General features: G+C 43.7%; 3 non-coding genes across 3 annotated transcripts; all 3 read right to left on the bottom strand.

Annotated features, from left to right (window-relative positions):
- Positions 1-662: 662 nt before the first annotated feature.
- Positions 663-734, bottom strand: TRNAW-CCA (transfer RNA tryptophan (anticodon CCA)). The gene has a single exon. It is a non-coding gene; the product is annotated as a tRNA-Trp (tRNA).
- Positions 735-8,950: 8,216 nt separating this feature from the next.
- Positions 8,951-9,022, bottom strand: TRNAW-CCA (transfer RNA tryptophan (anticodon CCA)). The gene has a single exon. It is a non-coding gene; the product is annotated as a tRNA-Trp (tRNA).
- Positions 9,023-12,135: 3,113 nt separating this feature from the next.
- TRNAW-CCA (transfer RNA tryptophan (anticodon CCA)) lies at positions 12,136-12,207 on the bottom strand. Its single transcript has one exon. It is a non-coding gene; the product is annotated as a tRNA-Trp (tRNA).
- Between the last annotated feature and the right edge of the window lie 7,101 nt (positions 12,208-19,308).

Raw genomic sequence — 19,308 nt, 5'->3', positions numbered from 1 at the left:
CAAACAGAAACAGAAGTCATCAATATACTGACGAAATCTTTCGATTTCGGAAGTAACAAACAGAAAGGGGTGAAAACAGTAACCTCCGTCCATCTTCGAAGATGGCGGAGGTTAATGAATAGATTTAAGGTGTCTATTTACTTTTGTCATGTATCTGTGCAGGACTTTATTGTTTTTGACCCTATCCCTCAATCGTGAAGGATCATTTTAACAATGAAATAATTATCGTATCCAGATTCGGATTCGGATATTCATCAAAATCGAATAATTTCTTCCTTGCGACACACGAACCTGTCCACCAAGTTTCGTCCGAATTCGTCCACAACTTTCTGAGATATTGTGCTGTATATCATTTGTACCCCAATCTCTCGATGGTGAAGAATCACTGAAAAAAATATCACATTCTGGTTCTGGATCTTCACCGAAATCGGACCAGTTAGTCCTTGTCATGTTCCGAACCTGTCCACAAAGTTTCATCCGAATCCGTCCCAAACTTTTTGAGATATCCTTCACACAAACAGACAAACACACACAAAGGGGTGAAAACACAACCTCCTTCACCTTCTGTGGTGGAAGTGATGATGAGATTTCAAAGATGACGGTGTCTCTCTTTTCCCCCGAAGGAGCCAAAACCCAAACGACCCGTTGGTTTAAAAAGTAAATGATCTCGACGTGATTTGAACACGCAACCTTCTGATCTGGAGTCAGACGCGCTACCATTGTGCCACGAGATCTTATCTGCAAGTAAACCCAATAATAAATTCTCCATACTTCAGTCAAGTTTCTTGGGTTCAACAGACGAATGAGGACAGTGATGATACCTGCTGTTCGGACCCCCCTTTGTGAGGTCCCAATTTTCGTGGTGTGGTGATGTTTTGTAATTTGCACGAGTTGGTGTGTTTTGATTGTTTGAGTGTGTTGGAGTTTGAATATTTTGGAGTGGGAGTGTTTTGGAGTCTTTGGGATGACTCAGCCGATGTTCAAACCGCTGATCTCCCAGACTCAGAGTGGACACTCCAACCGTTACAGCATCGAGTCTGGTTTAAAATAAAAATAAATAATTGATGCCAACTCATTCCACCATGACAGTGAGAGAACACGAAAGCTCGCTTGATGGAGAGGCAAGAGAGAAGGATTTCACACACAATGATACTGTGAAGGTCATCACTGTAAATCTACTATCATTAGATGAGGTGTGTGTGTGTGTGTGTGTGTGTGTGTGTGTGTGTGTGTGTGTGTGTGTGTGTGTGTGTGTGTGTGTGTGTGTGTGTGTGTGTGTGTGTGTGTGTGTGTGTGTGTGGTCGACTTTTTGCCTCTTAATTTTGTACATCTATTCATTAATTAAGCACTTTTGGAATGTCCCTTTTGACCCTTTGTACTGTTGAGACCACTTCCAACTTTGAAAACCTATTAAGACCCCCAAGACCATTAAGACCCTGAAGTCCTGGAAGACCCAAAAATCTCAAAAGGCCTTGAGGACCCAAAAGTCCCAAAAAATCCCTGAGCACACAAACGTCCCAAAAGTTTCCAGAACCCAAAACACCCAAAGACCTCGAAGATACTGTACATTCCTGTCGACCGTTCAAATATTTTTTGAATGCACAACAAATAATCTGTGAGAATTCCCATGTTTTAAACGCACGCCATGTTAAGGTGTAGGAAGCAACTCAATACGGACTTTTCTGCTCTCTCACGGCATTCTAATTACAAAAGAAACTGGAAGGGCACTCGGCAGAGTGCATGCCTCCGCCACGTAATGCCTGATCCATGAGAACATATTGGGCCCAACACATATTTGAAATATCTTGCGATAGAGAGACATGACAGAAGTGAATCGACATCATGATTTTTTCCGAATTTATTTCTTGAACATTTGAAGAACATTTGATCCATTTCAATACATACGCTGGTGTTTAGTGGAATTGCCATTTGCAGATTTCAACACTTTTACTCTTTCAAGCAAAGAACTAACGAGTTCCGAAATTTTCTCTTCTGGGATTTCCACCCAGGCCTCATGCAAAAGGTTTTGCAATTCTGCCAATGATGTTGGTTTCTGGACATTTTCTGCACAGCTCGATCCAATTTAGCCCAGAGGTGTTCAATGGGATTCACGTCAGGAGACTGACTGGGCCATGGAAGTCACTTGATCCCATTTCTGTCCTGCCATTCTTTGGTCTTTTTTGCAGTGTGGCAAGGAGCTCCATCTTCCATGGACAGTGTTGTTTTTGACTATCTGACCAGTGGAGAAGACAGGGAGAAGTCCTTCCTCAAGGATAGAAGTGTGTTTCGTGGAGTTGCTGTTGCCCACCCACTCCACAAGCTCTGACCGACCAGGACTCCAGATTGCTCCACACGCCATCACTGAAAAACCACTGTGTTTGACAGTTGGCTGCAATCGGTTCAAAGAGAACTCTTGACAAGGAAGTCTCCAGATCCACACGTGTCCACTGCCAGAAAATTGAGCAAATTGGGACTCATCTGAAAAAAATGACAATTTTCCAAAACTCCAAGGGTCTGTTGGCCACATCATCAGCCCACTTCGTTCTTTGAACGTTGACTGGTCGAAGAAGACATTTTCTCTGAGCTGCTCTCCCATAGTAGTCCATTTGATGAAGTTACTGCATGACAGTTCTTGAGCTAACTTGGAACTCCTCTGCAACATCTGCTGTCTTGAAACGGGGAGTTTTCTCAACCGATCACTTGACAGCTCCAAGACACCTTTCTGAGGGCCCAGATCGACCAGAATGGGAAGCTGTGGATTCCTTGCCTTCGCTGGTGAATTGCACAATCACCTGATTATCTGACGCTGGCTGACTCCACCTTCCGATTGTCCAACAATTCATCCACTGAAAATCGTAAAGGTCTTGTGCTCCCTGAGTTTGAGGCATAGTTAATTGTCGCACATGACCCAGGATCTCCTTTCTGCAAATAAATCGTTGAATATCAGTCCAAATCACTCAGTAAAACTTGCTTTATGCAGATTAAACTGGAGGGGGAGCACTCAGGAGAGTGCAAAACCTCCGCCGCCAATACTGCTGGGTCACTCAAGTAAACCTTATATCTTCTTCATTAAATATGATGTCAACAGTGCTGACAATTATCGTTCTTTTCTCCAACATTTTTTTTTTGGGGGGGGGGGGTTGGAGATCATTTAAAACATGTAGAAATGCAAAAAAAAAATTCTCTATTTTTTTTTGGGGGAGGGGTAACAATTTTTTTTGGGGGAGGTTGGAAATCACTCAAAACATTTAGAAATGCAAAAAAAAAATTTCTTTAACAATTTTTTGGGGGGGGTTGGAAATCACTTAAAATATGTAGAAATGCAAAAAAAAATTCTCCATTTTTTTGGGGGGGGTAACTATTTTTTGGGGGGAGGTTGGAAATCACTCAAAACATGTAGAGATGCAAAAAAAAAAATTCTCAAACAATTTTTTGTGGGGGGTTGGAAATCACTTAAAATATGTGGAAATGCAAAAACAAAATTATATTTCTCTAAAAAAATTTGGGGGGAAACAATTATTTTTGGGGGGGGTTGGAAATCACTTAAAACATGTAGAAATGCAAAAAAAATTCTCTGTTTTTTGGGGGAGGGGAAACAATTTTTTGGGGGGTTTGGAAATCACTCAAAACATGTAGAAATGCAAAAAAAATTCTCTCAATTTTTGGGGGGGCGTAACAATTTTTTTTGGGGGGTTGGAAATCACTAAAAACATGAAGAAATGCAAAAAAAAAAAATTCTCGATTTTTTTTTTGGGGAAGGGGTAAAAAAAAAAAATTTCGGGGGGGGGGGTGGAAATCACTTAAAACATGTAGAAATGCAAAAAAAAAAAATTCTCCAACAATTTTTTTTTGGGGGCGGGGGGACCAAGTCCAAAATTTAATGTCATGATCCTTGGACCATCCCTAACCACCCCCACCAAGTTTCGTCGAAATCCGTCGAGGAGTTTTTCCGTGATACTGTTCACAAACATACAAAAAATAAACCAATGTCACCCGCAGGTTGACCCGTATCTTGCCAAAAGGTGACGACGTGTGACTTCTTTAAGGTCACACTGAGGTGAACAGAGCTGCTATCCACCAGGAGCGACTCCTTGAGGAATATCTGCTTACGAGAGATTCCGATGAGAATCGTTCTACAGAGTAACCATGAAAAATATGCTTTTGCCTCATAACATCACCAAATGACGTCATAATGTCTCAAGCTTGACATATCTAGAAAGCACTCATCGAGGTGTTCAATTTGAGGTACTACACGACATGGTTCCTAAAACTTGAAAATTTGACCTTGAGGTCAAATATGTTTGAACTGAGGCATTAACCATGAAGGTCAAGTCCAATCGCCACCAAAACCAGACATGACAAACCAGACATTATCTGCCTAACAGAAACTTTCCTCTCCCAAGACGTGTCTGACTCCCAAGTATCTCTCCCTGGTTACTCCCTCTTACGGTATGACAGACCTGAGCCTCGTCCTGGTGGAGGTGTTGATCTCTTCATCAAAGACTCCATTCCTCACTCTCCATGCACTGCTCTCACTCCCCCACACCCCCAGGAACACCTCTGGCTTCGGCTTCCCCTCCACTCCCACCTCATGTTTATATGTGTACTGTACCGTCCACCGAACAGTGATGACTCCATCTACACCTCACTATCCGAAAACATGGACCATCTTCTATCTTCTCATCCAAACTCTCTCTTCCTCTTATGTGGTGACTTCAATTGTCATCACGCCAGTTGGCTAGGTGTGGGTACCTCTCTCACCTGCCATGGCACCTCAGCAAAAGCTTTCTGCGACTCATTGGGACTGACTCAATCGGTCAACTTTCCGACCCGGATCTCAACCAATGGTACTCCATCTCTTCTGGATCTGTTTTTGACAAATTTTCCTGACAATATCTGCTGCTCTTCCTTCGCTCCAATTGGTTCTTCTGACCACGTCCTTGTCAAAGTGGACATCTCTCTGGCTGTTATCAGAGAACCACCTCACCGCCGTCGAGTCTGGCATTTCACTCAAGCCGACTGGCAGGGTCTCCGAGCAGCCATCAAACTTACAGACTGGTCTCCTCTCACTACTTTCTCAAACATCAACTCATCCTGGGAATTCTTTCAAAGAAACTTGCTCTCCCTCATGCACAGATTTATCCCCTCTCGTGTTCAGTTGTCTTACCCTTCCTCCCGCCCTTGGTTTACTGAAGCTTGTGGCGAGGCAGTTGTCCTGAAACAACTTGCCTTTGCCTCATGGAAAGCAAACCCAACTGAGGGCAATCTCAGTTCTTTCCACAAAGCTCGGAACAAGTGTGTATCTACCCTCAGGAGAGCCAGAAAACAACATCTTTCTCATCTCAAGTCTGAACTCTCAAACCTCTCTCCCTCCTCAAAATCCTGGTGGCGTTTAATCAAATCTGTTTCTGGTGTATGTTCCCCCTCCATCCCCTCCCTTACCTCAAATGGCCGCACTGCTGATTCCACACATGACAAAGCTGAATGTCTAAACTCGGTGTTTGCAGCCAAATCTTGTATCCTAAACCCATCACTCTCTCTACCCACTTTACCCAGTCGCACCCAACTGTCCCTGGACTCTGTATCCTTTTCTCCTGACAAGGTGGAGAGCTTGCTTTCAAACCTCGAGTCAGATTCTGCAACCGGTCCAGACGGCATCAGCCCACGTGTCCTCAAAGCCTGCTCTTCTGCTCTTGCTCACCCTCTCTCTGTTCTATTCACCCTCTCATTTGCCCAAGGTCATCTGCCATCTGCTTGGAAATCTGCTAACATCACTGCCCTGCATAAAAAAGGTGCAAAAACAGATCCCTGTAACTACAGACCAATCAGCCTTCTCCCAATCATCAGCAAGTTGATGGAATCCATCATCGCTTCAGACATGAAATCCTTCCTCTTCTCCAATGGCTTGATTTCCAATCATCAATTTGGTTTCAGACCAGGACACTCTACCCTGGATATGCTGCTTCTGCTCTGCCAGCAATGGATGGAGGTCCTCAATGCCAGACAGGAAATCCGAGCCATATCCCTGGACATATCACGTGCTTTTGACACAGTCTGGCACCCTGCCCGACTCACCAAACTCTCTTCCCATGGTATTCAAGGCCATCTCCACTCATGGCTCGCAGACTTCCTCTCCTGTCGCAGTCAACATGTGGCCCTAAATGGAGTTCTTTCATCCCCTCTTCCTGTGCAGGCTGGAGTTCCTCAAGGTAGCGTTCTGGGCCCTGTTCTTTTTCTGGTTTTCATCAATGATCTCTAGGACTCTCTGGAAAATCCTCTATTTCTCTTTGCCGACGACTCAACCCTCTGCCGTACCATCTGTCATCCCTCAGACCGGCAAGCAGCAGCTTCTTCGCTCACTGCAGATCTGGATAAAATCACAAACTGGTCCAACATGTGGAACATGTCTTTCAATCCAGACAAATCTCACACTCTCACGATGTCTCTTTGAAAGGACCGTTTACAAACCCCCACCCCCCCATCCACTGTCTCAACAATCCTCTGGAAGAAGTCTTTTCTTTCAAGCTTCTAGGTCTCACTATCTGCCATGACCTTTCCTGGGAAAGTCACATTTCCAGCCTCGCCTCAAAAGCCAGTCGCCGACTGGGAATCCTCCGTCGTGCTAAGTCCTTCCTCGGCCCTCTTGAGCTCCTGACCACTTACAAAGCTTTTGTCCGTAGCCTGATGGAGTACTGCTCTCCCCTCTGGGCTGGTGCTCCTGCCTCCCACCTTTCTCGGCTTCACGCTGTCGAAACCAGGGCATTTAAGATCATCGGCATCTCCCGCAATGAAGCTGAGTCTTTGGGCCTCTCACTCAATCACCGCAGGTTGGTCGGTGGTCTTTCTGTCTTCTACCGACTCCTCTCCAGCCTTGCCCCCCCCTGCTCTCTCTGCGATTTGTCCCCACCACATTTCCACAGGGCGCTCAAGGTCCGCCAACAACCCCCTTCTGGTAAAACTACCAAATTCACGAATCACTGCTCATCTTCACTCTTTCATTCCTCTTTTTTCCCGCCTTTGGAATAAACTTCCTCACTCTATTCTTTCCCATTCTTCCCTCCAGGCTTTCAAAACAGCTGTTCACCACCACCTCTTATCTTTCCCCATCCAAATCCTCGATCTTTTCTACCCCCGATAATCCACCCAAGCCCACTTCCTTCATTTCTCCTGCTTTCCTTTCTTAAAGTCCCTGAAATGTCCATCTTCTCTTCGCCATGTTCCCCGTCCCATCCCCATCCCTCTCCCTTCCACAGTTCACCTAATGTGTCTGTTCCCCACTGTTTTGTCCCTTCCACTCCCACCCCCCTTATCTCATGCCTCCTTGCTGTGAGTTGTGTTAGCTCTCATACGAGCCTCGACCAAGGTATACAAAAAAAAAAGAAAATTTAATCAGCTGAGCGCCAGACCATGACCTATATTCCCATTAAGTTTGAAGAAGATCCGATCAAAATTACTCAAAAAATAAGGGTTTCGTCGACTCCCCTGATTTGCGACAAAGTGACCTTGACCTTTGACCTTGACCTTCAAAATTTTGTGCGCTGAAAGGGACCTCTATAGGCCTCTGATATGCCAAGTTACAAAAATTTCCAATGATAACTGTGCTCTGCAGAATTTTTCATACGTGATTACAAACAAAAAAAAAAAGCAAAAAACATACAAGCTGACTCACATATCTTGCAAAAACTTCGTTTTGGCAAGATAACAAACAAGCAGTCATCGACTGGTACTTACAAAATCGTCAACTTGACCTCTGACCTTGTCTAATAAAAGCTGTCTCTCGAGAAGGTCGCGACGCAAACCAGAAGTTTCTACGATGATTCTGCACCAAACCATCAAAAATCGAATGTTTTGGATGTTTGACCTCACTGTGACCTTGACCTTTGACCGATTTTGACCAAAATCTAATCAGCGCTAGCCACCACCCTCCTGAATCACGTGGTGTAATTTGACATTGGTAGCTTCTTCCTTTCTCGAGCTATCATTTTTTGGATGGTTGACCTCACTGTGACCTTGACCTTTGACCGATTTTGACCAAAATCTAACGAGCACGAGCCATAACCCTCCTGAATCACGTGGTGTAATTTGACATTGGTAGCTTCTTCCGTTCTCGAGTTATCTGTACCAAACCATCAAAAATCGAATATTAGACCTCACTTTGACCTTTGACCGATTTCGACCAAAATCGAACCAGCACGAGCCATCACCCTCCTGAATCACGTGGTGTAATTTGACATTGGTAGCTTCTTGCATTCTCGAGTTATCGTGCCTACAAACAAACAAACAAACAAACAAACAGAAACGGAAGTCATCAATATACTGACGAAATCTTTCGATTTCGGAAGTAACAAACAGAAAGGGGTGAAAACAGTAACCTCCGTCCATCTTCGAAGATGGCGGAGGTTAATGAATAGATTTAAGGTGTCTATTTACTTTTGTCATGTATCTGTGCAGGACTTTATTGTTTTTGACCCTATCCCTCAATCGTGAAGGATCATTTTAACAATGAAATAATTATCGTATCCAGATTCGGATTCGGATATTCATCAAAATCGAATAATTTCTTCCTTGCGACACACGAACCTGTCCACCAAGTTTCGTCCGAATTCGTCCACAACTTTCTGAGATATTGTGCTGTATATCATTTGTAGCCCAATCTCTCGATGGTGAAGAATTACTGAAAAAAATATCACATTCTGGTTCTGGATCTTCACCGAAATCGGACCAGTTAGTCCTTGTCATGTTCCGAACCTGTCCACAAAGTTTCATCCGAATCCGTCCCAAACTTTTTGAGATATCCTTCACACAAACAGACAAACACACACAACGGGGTGAAAACACAACCTCCTTCACCTTCTGTGGTGGAAGTGATGATGAGATTTCAAAGATGACGGTGTCTCTCTTTTCCCCCGAAGGAGCCAAAACCCAAACGACCCGTTGGTTTAAAAAGAAATGATCTCGACGTGATTTGAACACGCAACCTTCTGATCTGGAGTCAGACGCGCTACCATTGTGCCACGAGATCTCATCTGCAAGTGAACCCAATAATAAATTCTCCATACTTCAGTCAAGTTTCTTGGGTTCAACAGACGAATGAGGACAGTGATGATACCTGCTGTTCGGACCCCCCTTTGTGAGGTCCCAATTTTCGTGGTGTGGTGATGTTTTGTAATTTGCACGAGTTGGTGTGTTTTCATTGTTTGAGTGTGTTGGAGTTTGAATATTTTGGAGTGGGAGTGTTTTGGAGTCTTTGGGATGACTCAGCCGATGTTCAAACCGCTGATCTCCCAGACTCAGAGTGGACACTCCAACCGTTACAGCATCGAGTCTGGTTTAAAATAAAAATAAATAATTGATGCCAACTCATTCCACCATGACAGTGAGAGAACACGAAAGCTCGCTTGATGGAGAGGCAAGAGAGAAGGATTTCACACACAATGATACTGTGAAGGTCGTCACTGTAAATCTACTATCATTAGATGAGGTGTGTGTGTGTGTATGCGTGCGTGCGTGCGTGCGTGTGTGTGTGTGTGTGTGTGTGTGTGTGTGTGTGTGTGTGCGTGTGTGTGTGTGTGTGTGTGTGTGTGTGTGTGTGTGTGTGTGTGTGTGTGTGTGTGTGTGGTCGACTTTTTGTCTCTTAATTATGTACATCTATTCATTAATTACGCACTTTAGGAATGTCCCTTTTGACCCTTTGTACTGTTGAGACCACTTCCAACTTTTAAAACCTTTTAAGACCCCCAAGACCATTAAGACACCTTAAGACCTTGAAGTCCTGGAAGACCCAAAAATCTCAACAGTCCCTGAGGACCTATAAGTCCAAAAAAATCCCTGAGCACACAAACGTCCCAAAAGTTTCCAGGACCCAAAACACCCAAAGACCTCGAAGATACTGTACATTCCTGTAGACCGTTCAATTTTTTTTTGAATGCATAACAAATAATCCGTGAGAATTCCCATGTTTTCAACGCACGCCATGATAAGGTGGAGAAAGCAACTCAATACGGACTTTTCTGCTCTCTCACGGCATTCTAATTACAAAAGAAACTGGAAGGGCACTCGGCAGAGTGCATGCCTCCGCCACGTAATGCCTTATCCATGAGAACATATTGGGCCCAACACATATTTGAAATATCTTGCGATAGAGAGACATGACAGAAGTGAATCGACATCATGATTTTTTCCGAATTTATTTCTTGAACATTTGAAGAACATTTGATCCATATCAATACATACGCTGGTGTTTAGTGGAATTGCCATTTGCAGATTTCAACGCTTTTACTCTTTCAAGCAAAGAACGAACGAGTTCCGAAATTTTCTCTTCTGGGATTTCCACCCAGGCCTCATGCAAAAGGTTTTGCTATTCTGCCAATGATGTTGGTTTCTGGACATTTTCTGCACAGCTCGATCCAATTTAGCCCAGAGGTGTTCAATGAGATTCACGTCAGGAGACTGACTGGGCCATGGAAGTCACTTGATCCCATTTCTGTCCTGCCATTCTTTGGTCTTTTTTGCAGTGTGGCAAGGAGCTCCATCTTCCATGAACAGTGTTGTTTTTGACTATCTGACCAGTGGAGAAGACAGGGAGAAGTCCTTCCTCAAGGATAGAAGTGTGTTTCGTGGAGTTGCTGTTGCACACCCACTCCACAAGCTCTGACCGACCAGGACTCCAGATTGCTCCACACGCCATCACTGAAAAACCACTGTGTTTGACAGTTGGCTGCAATCGGTTCAAAGAGAACTCTTGACAAGGAAGTCTCCAGATCCACACGTGTCCACTGTCAGAAAACTGAGCAAATTGGGACTCATCTGAAAAAAATGACAGTTTTCCAAAACTCCAAGGGTCTGTTGGTCACATCATCAGCCCACTTCGTTCTTTGAACATTGACTGGTCAAAGAAGACATTTCCTCTGAGCTGCTCTCCCATAGTAGTCCATTTGATGAAGTTACTGCACGACAATTCTTGAGCTAACTTGGAACTCCTCTGCAACATCTGCTGTCTTGAAACGGGGAGTTTTCTCAATGGATCCCTTGACAGCTCCAAGACACCTTTCTGAGGGCCCAGATCGACCAGAATGGGAAGCTGTGGATTCCTTGCATTCGCTGGTGAATTGCACAATCACCTGATTATCTGACGCTGGCTGACTCCACTTCCGATTGTCCAACAATTCATCCTCTGAAAATCGTAAATGTCTTGTGCTCCGTGGGTTTGAGGCAAAGTTAATTGTCGCACATGACCCAGGATCTCCTTTCTGCAAACAAATCGTTGAAGATCAGTCCAAATCACTCAGTAAAACTTGCTTTATACAGATTAAATGAATAGATTTAAGGTGTCTATTTACTTTTGTCATGTATCTGTGCAGACTTTATCGTTTTTGACCCTATCCCTCAATCGTGAAGGATCATTTTAACAATTAGATAATTATCGTATCCAGATTCGCATTCGGATATTCATCAAAATCGAATAATTTCTTCCTTGCGACACACCGAACCTGTCCACCAAGTTTCGTCCAAATTCGTCCACAACTTTCTGAGATATTGTGCTGTATATCATTTTAGCCCGATCTCTCAATGGTGACGAATCACTGAAAAAAAAAATCACATTCTGGTTCCGGATCTTTACCGAAATCGAATGTGTTAGTCCTTGTCATATTCCAAACCTGTCCACAAAGTTTCTTCCGAATCCGTCCGATACTTTTTGAAATATCCTTCACACAAACAGACAAACACACACAGAGGGGTGAAAACACAACCTCCTTCAACTTCTGTGGTGGAAGTGATGATGAGGTTTCAAAGATGACGGTGTCTCTCTTTTCCAACCAAGGAGCCAAAACCCAAACGACCCGTTGGTTTCTGTGGTGGAGTCTGCGGGCCTACGGGGAAGGGCATGGTGGTGTGGGAGTGGTCGGAGTGGTCATCGTATCTGCAAGGGATATAAGGTGTGCGCGCCGCCTGAGGCGTCGTAGTAATGCTGGAGTTGTCCGGCTCGTGAGTGTGCTAATACGCAATAAAGGAGAGCCACGGGCAGAGTACGCTCGCGCTCGTGCTTGTGCACCACAGCCCGGCTCGACTGTTCCTCCGCATCGTGTCTGCCTGCTAAGCATCTTCCATTCAGTACATTACAGTTTCAAAAGTAAATGACCTCGACATGATTTGAACACACAACCTTCTGATCTGGAGTCAGACGCACTACCATTGTGCCACGAGATCTCATCGACAAGTGAACCCAATAAGAAATTCTCCATACTTCAGTCAAGTTTCTTGGGTTCAACAGACGAATGAGGACAGTGATGATACCTGCTGTTCGGACCCCCCTTTGTGAGGTCCCAATTTTCGTGGTGTGGTGATGTTTTGTAATTTGCACGAGTTGGTGTGTTTTGATTGATTGAGTGTGTTGGAGTTTGAATATTGTGGAGTGGGAGTGTTTTGGAGTCTTTGGGATGACTTAGCCGATGTTCAAACCGCTGATCTCCCAGACTCAGAGTGGACACTCCAACCGTTACAGCATCGAGTCTGGTTTAAAATAAATAATTAATTGATGCCAACTCATTCCACCATGACAGTGAGAGAACACGAAAGGTCGCTTGATGGAGAGGCAAGAGAGAAGGATTTCACACACAATGATACTGTGAAGGTCGTCACTGTAAATCTACGATCAATAGAAGAGGTGTGTGTGCGTGTGTGTGTGAGTGTGTGTGTGTGTGTGTGTGTGTGTGTGTGTGTGTGTGTGTGTGTGTGTGTGTGTGCGTGTGTGCGTGTGTGTGTGAGTGTGTGTGTGTGTGTGTGTGTGGGGGGGGGGCGACTTTTTGTCTATTAATTTTGTACATCGATTCATTAATTACGCACTTTTGGAATGTCCCTTTTGACCCTTTGTACTGTTGAGACCACATCCAACTTTGAAAACCTTTCAAGACCCCCAAGACCATTAAGACCCCTGAAGTCCTGGAAGACCCAAAAATCTCAAAAGTCCCTGAGGACCCAACAGTCCAAAAAAATCCCTGAGGATACAAATGTCCCAAAAGTTTCCAGGACCCAAAACACCCAAAGACCTCGAAGATACTGTACTTTCCTGTCGACCGTTCAAATATGTTTTGAATTCACAACAAATGATCCGTGAGAATTCTCATGTTTTAAATGCACGCCATGTTAAGGTGTAGGAAGCACCTCAATACGGACTTCTCTGCTCTCTCACGGCATTCTAATTACACTGAACAACAAAAATTTTTTACTGGAGATGTGTAAAGTGATTTAGACTAATTTGGGTACGCTGATTTCAAAAAGCATAACCGTTTTGCTGTATCACGTCAGGATTTTCAGGAACAGAAACATTCCCATTGCCTAGAAGTCAGGATTTCAATGAAATTTACAAAAATTCATTTATTCATTTATTTCATCATGAATGCTTCAAAATTATAGAAATTACAGAAAAACTCCACTAGAATGTAATTAAAAATGCTTTAGGCATTTGGCTTTGCGTTTATGCTGCTCTGTGTCAGTTTCACGATGCAGGAACCAGCAGAAATCGCCCATCATGTTCGGGTTGTGCCGCCCTTGGTAACGCGTCTCCATGAGTGAAATCTCTTGGTGGAATCGCTCGCCGTGCTCGTCCGAGACTGCTCCCAAGTTGTCAGGGGAAGAAGTTCAGGTGCTGGTGTAGGAAATGGATTTTCAGGGACATCCTGGAGCCAAGTTTCCTGAAGGACTCCAGCAGCTGCTGCAGTATTTCTTCATAGTTGTCCGCGCGCTCGTTCCCCAAGAAGTTGTCCGTCACAGCTTTGAAGCTCCTCCACGCTGCCAGCTCTTTGGGGTTTAGAGTTGTCGGAAAAGTTTCGTCCTTCATAATCTGTCGGATTTGCGGTCCAACAAAGACACCAGCCTTGATCTTGGCCTCCGACAAGGTGTTGCCAAACTTTTCCTTGAGGTATAAAAACCCACGCCCATTCAGATCCATTGCCCGTACAAAACTTTTCATCAAGCCGAGCTTTATGTGGAGTGGTGGAAGGAAAACCTTGGCTGGGTCGACAAGGGCGACATGCTTCACGTTGTTTCGACCAGGTACATGCTCTTTTCGCTCTTCCCAATCTTTCTTCGTCCAGTGATTCTTGTCGTCTCTGCTATCCCAGAGACAAAGGAAGCACATGTATTTCGTGTAGCCTGACTGCAGCCCTAACAACAGCGCCACCACTTTCAAGTCTCCGCAGATGTGCCAGTTGAAGTCATTGTACTTGATGGAATCAAGCAGCTGCCGCATAGTCTCATAGGTCTCTGTCATGCCGAACGCGTGAGCCAGTGGGACTGATGGTTTCTCGTTGCCATTGTGGAGCAAAACAGCCTTCAAGCTGTTCTTCCCCGAGTCGATGAAGAGGCGCCAGTCTGCAGGATCGTGATCACACCCAAGTTCTTTCAACAGACCGTTGATGTCACTGCAGAATGTCATCGTGTCTTCCATCTCAAAGAACTCAGCCATGTCTCTGTGACGTGCTCTGAACAAGGATATCTTGGTGTTAGGTTCAAGTAGATTCCACTGCTGCAGCCTTGATCCAAGCAGCCCTGCCTTCGCCTTTGACAGCGAGAGATCTCTTACAAGATCATTTAAGTCTCCCTGGTTCAGAAGGTGTGATTCTTGAGTGTCGGGTTCAAAAGGTTCATCATCACCATCCTCTTCACCACTGCTTACAGCTATGTTCTGATCAGCTGGAGGTGTTGGAACGGGGTTCTTGTCATCATGAGGCACAGGTTTACGAGCAGAGACGCAGTCAGCGTACTTGATGTGACCTTTATTCTTTTTGTTGAAGCCGGCGATGCTTGTGCAGCAGAAATAACAATCATCATGATGATTCTGCGGCTCACGCCATATCATGGGCACCGCAAATGGCATGCTTGCGCGCTTGCCCACCAACCACTGAGTCAAGGTTGTGTGACAGCTTGTGCAGCAGATGTGTGGTGCCCAGCTCTGTTCTTGGTCCCCCACCTTACACCCGAAGTAGTGAAAGTAGGCGGCCTTCATTTTCACTGCTGTAGATATACTTCGCTGTTGATCTTTTTGGTATACCGACCACAGACATAACAGAAGTTGTCAGGATGATTGGTACAGGAACGCCTACTCATCTTTATCTGAAAGAAAGAAATATAACACAAGTTAACAACAATTGTACGAAATAGACATGTTAAAGACATATGTAAATTTCATTGAAATCCTGACTTCTAGGCAATGGGAATATTTCTGTTCCTGAAAATCCTGACGTGATACAGCAAAACGGTTATGATTTTTGAAATCAGTGTACCCAAATTAGTCTTAATCACTTTACACATCTCCAGTAAAAAAAATTTTTTGAAATTTGTTGTTCAGTGTTACAAAAGAAACTGGAAGGGCACTTGGCAGAGTGCATGCCTCCGCCACGTAATGCCTTATCCATGAGAACATATTGGGCCCAATACATATTTGAAATATCTTGCGATAGAAAGACATGACAGAAGTGAATCGACATCATGATTTTTTCCAAATCTATTTCTTGAACATTTGAAGAACATTTGATCCATTTCAATACATACACTGGTGTTTAGTGGACTTGACATTTGCAGATTTCAACACTTTTACTCTTTCAAGCAAAGAACTAACGAGTTCCGAAATTTTCTCTTCTGGGATTTCCACCCAGGCCTCATGCAAAAGGTTTTGCAATTCTGCCAATGATGTTGGTTTCTGGACATTTTCTGCACAGCTCGATCCAATTTAGCCCAGAGGTGTTCAATGGGATTCACGTGAGGAGACTGACTGGGCCATGGAAGTCACTTGATCCCATTTCTGTCCTGCCATTCTTTGGTCTTTTTGCAGTGTGGCAAGGAGCTCCATCTTCCATGAACAGTGTTGTTTTTGACTATCTGACCAGTGGAGAAGGCAGGGAGAAGTCCTTCCTCAAGGATAGAAGTGTGTTTCGTGGAGTTGATATTGCCTGCCCACTCCACAAGCTCTGACCGACCAGTACTCCAGATTGCTCCACACGCCATCACTGAAAAACCACTGTGTTTGACAGTTGGCTGCAATCGTTTCAAAGAGAACTCTTGACTGGGAAGTCTCCAGATCCACGCGTCCACTGTCAGAAAACTGAACAAATTGGGACTCATCTGAAAAAAATAACAATTTTCCAAAACTCCAAGGGTCTGTTGGCCACATCATCAGCCCACTTCTTTCTTTGAATGTTGACTGGTCGAAGAAGACATTTTCTCTGAGCTGCTCTCCCATAGTAGTCCATTTGATGAAGTTACTGCACAACAGTTCTTGAGCTAACTTGGAACTCCTCTGCAACATCTGCTGTCTTGAAACGGGGAGTTTTCTCAATGGATCCCTTGACAGCTCCAAGATACCTTTCTGGGTGCCCAGATCGACCAGAATAGGAAGCTGTGGATTCCTTGCCTTCGCTGGTGAATTGCACAATCACCTGATTATCTAACTCTGGCTGACTCCACCTTCCGATTGTCCAGCAATTCATCCTCTGAAAATCGTAAAGGTCTTGTGCTCTCTGGGTTTGAGGCATAGTTAATTTTCGCACATGACGCAGGATCTCGTTTCTGCAAATAAATCGTTGAATATCAGTCCAAATCACTCAGTAAAACTTGCTTTATACTGATGAAACCAGAGGGGGAGCACTAGGGAGAGTGCAAAACCTCTGCCGCCAATACTGCTCGGTCACTCATGTAAACCTTATATCTTCTTCATTTAATATGATGTCAACAGTGCTGAGAGTTATCGTTCTTTTCTCCCAAAAATTTTTTTGTTTGGGGGGGGGGGGGGGGGGAGTGTTGGAAATCACTTAAAACATGTAGAAATGCAAAAAAAAAAAAAAATTTGGGGGGGGATAATTTTTTTTTTGGGGGGGGGGTTGGAAATCATTTAAAACATGTACAAATGCAAAAAAATTCTCTATTTTTTTGGGGAGGGGGAGTGGGTTGGAAATCACTTAAAACATGTAGAAATGCAAAAAAAATTTCTTTCACAATTCTTTGGTGTGGGGCAGGGGTTGGAAATCACTTAAAATCTGTAGAAATGCAAAAAAAAAATTCTCTATTTTTTTGGCGGGGGGGGTAATTTTTTTGGGGGGGGTTGGAAAACATTTAAAACATGTGGAAATGCAAAAAAAAAATCTCTATTTTTTGGGGGGGTAACAATTTTTTGGGGGTGGTTGGAAATCACTCAAAACATGTAGAAATGAAAAAAAAACATTCTCAAACATTTTTTTGGGGGGGGTTGGAAATCACTTAAAATATGAAGAAATGCAAAAAAAAAATTATTTTTCTCCAACAATTTTTTTTTGGGGGGGGGACCAAGTCCAAAATTTAATGGCATGATCCTTGGACCATACCTAACCCCCCCACCAAGTTTCGTCGAAATCCGTCGAGGAGTTTTTCCGTAATACTGTTCACAAACATACAAAAAATAAACCAGTGTCACCCGCAGGTTGACCCGTATCTTGCCAAAAGGTGACGACGTGTGACTTCTTAAAGGTCACACTGAGGTGAACAGAGCTGCTATCCACCAGGAGCGACTCCTTGAGGAATATCTGCTTACGAGAGATTCCGATGAGAATCGTTCTACAGAGTAACCATGAAAAATATGCTTTTGCCTCATAATGTCACCAAATGACGTCATAATGTCTCAAGCTTGACATATCTAGAAAGCACTCAACGAGGTGTTCAATTTGAGGTCCTACACGATATGGTTCCTAAAACTTGAAAAGTTGACCTTGGGGTCAAATATGTTTGACCTCAGGCGCTAACCATGAAGGTCAAGGCCAATCGCCACCAAAAATTAATCAACTGAGCGCCAGACCATGAACTATATTCCCATGAAGTTTGAAGACGATCCGATCAAAATTACTCAAAAAATAAGGGTTTCGTCGATTCCCCTGATTTGCGACAAAGTGACCTTGACCTTTGACCTTGACCTTCAAAATTTTATGCGCTGAAAGGGACCTCTATAGGCCTCTGATATGCGAAGTTACAAAAATTTCCAATGATAACTGTGCTCTGCAGAATTTTTTATACGTGATTACAGACAAACAAACAAACAAAAAAAAACATACAAGCTGACTAACATATCTTGAAAAAACTTAGTTTTGGCAAGATAAAAAACATACAAGCTGACAGACATATCTTGCAAAAACTTCGTTTTGGCAAGATAACAAACAAGCAGTCATTGACTGGTACTTAGGAAATCGTCAACTTGACCTCTGACCTTGTCTAATAAAAGCTGTCTCTCGAGAAGGTCGCGACGCAAACCAGAAGTTTCTACGATGATTCTGCACCAAACCATCAAAAATCGAATGTTTTGGATGTTTGACCTGACTGTGACCTTGACCTTTGACCGATTTTGACCAAAATCTAATCGGTGCTAGCCACCTCCCTCCTGAATCACCTGGTGTAATTTGACATTGGTAGCTTCTTCCTTTCTCGAGTTATCATTTTTTGGATGTTTGACCTCACTGTGACTTTGACCTTTGACCGATTTTGATCAAAATCTAATCAACACGAGCCATCACGCTCCTGAATCATGTGGTGTAATTTGACATTGGTAGCTTCTTCCGTTCTCGAGTTATCTGTACCAAACCATCAAAAATCGAATATTAGACCTCACTTTGACCTTTGACCGATTTCGACCAAAATCTAATCAGCACAAGCCATCACCCTCCTGAATCACGTGGTGTAATTTGACATTGGTAGCTTCTTGCATTCTCGAGTTATCGTGCCTACAAACAAACAAACAAACAAACAGAAACGGAAGTCATCAATATACTGACGAAATCTTTCGATTTCGGAAGTAACAAACAGAAAGGGGTGAAAACAGTAACCTCCGTCCATCTTCGAAGATGGCGGAGGTTAATGAATAGATTTAAGGTGTCTATTTACTTTTGTCATGTATCTGTGCAGGACTTTATTGTTTTTGACCCTATCCCTCAATCGTGAAGGATCATTTTAACAATGAAATAATTATCGTATCCAGATTCGGATTCGGATATTCATCAAAATCGAATAATTTCTTCCTTGCGACACACGAACCTGTCCACCAAGTTTCGTCCGAATTCGTCCACAACTTTCTGAGATATTGTGCTGTATATCATTTGTACCCCAATCTCTCGATGGTGAAGAATTACTGAAAAAAATATCACATTCTGGTTCTGGATCTTCACCGAAATCGGACCAGTTAGTCCTTGTCATATTCCGAACCTGTCCACAAAGTTTCATCCGAATCCGTCCCAAACTTTTTGAGATATCCTTCACACAAACAGACAAACACACACAACGGGGTGAAAACACAAC

This window comes from Eptatretus burgeri, chromosome 9, assembly GCF_056783735.1.
Source record: "Eptatretus burgeri isolate ZD-2024b chromosome 9, Ebu_testis_v1, whole genome shotgun sequence".
Lineage (NCBI taxonomy): Eukaryota > Metazoa > Chordata > Myxini > Myxiniformes > Myxinidae > Eptatretus > Eptatretus burgeri.
This window is presented reverse-complemented; position numbering and strand designations above follow the sequence as displayed.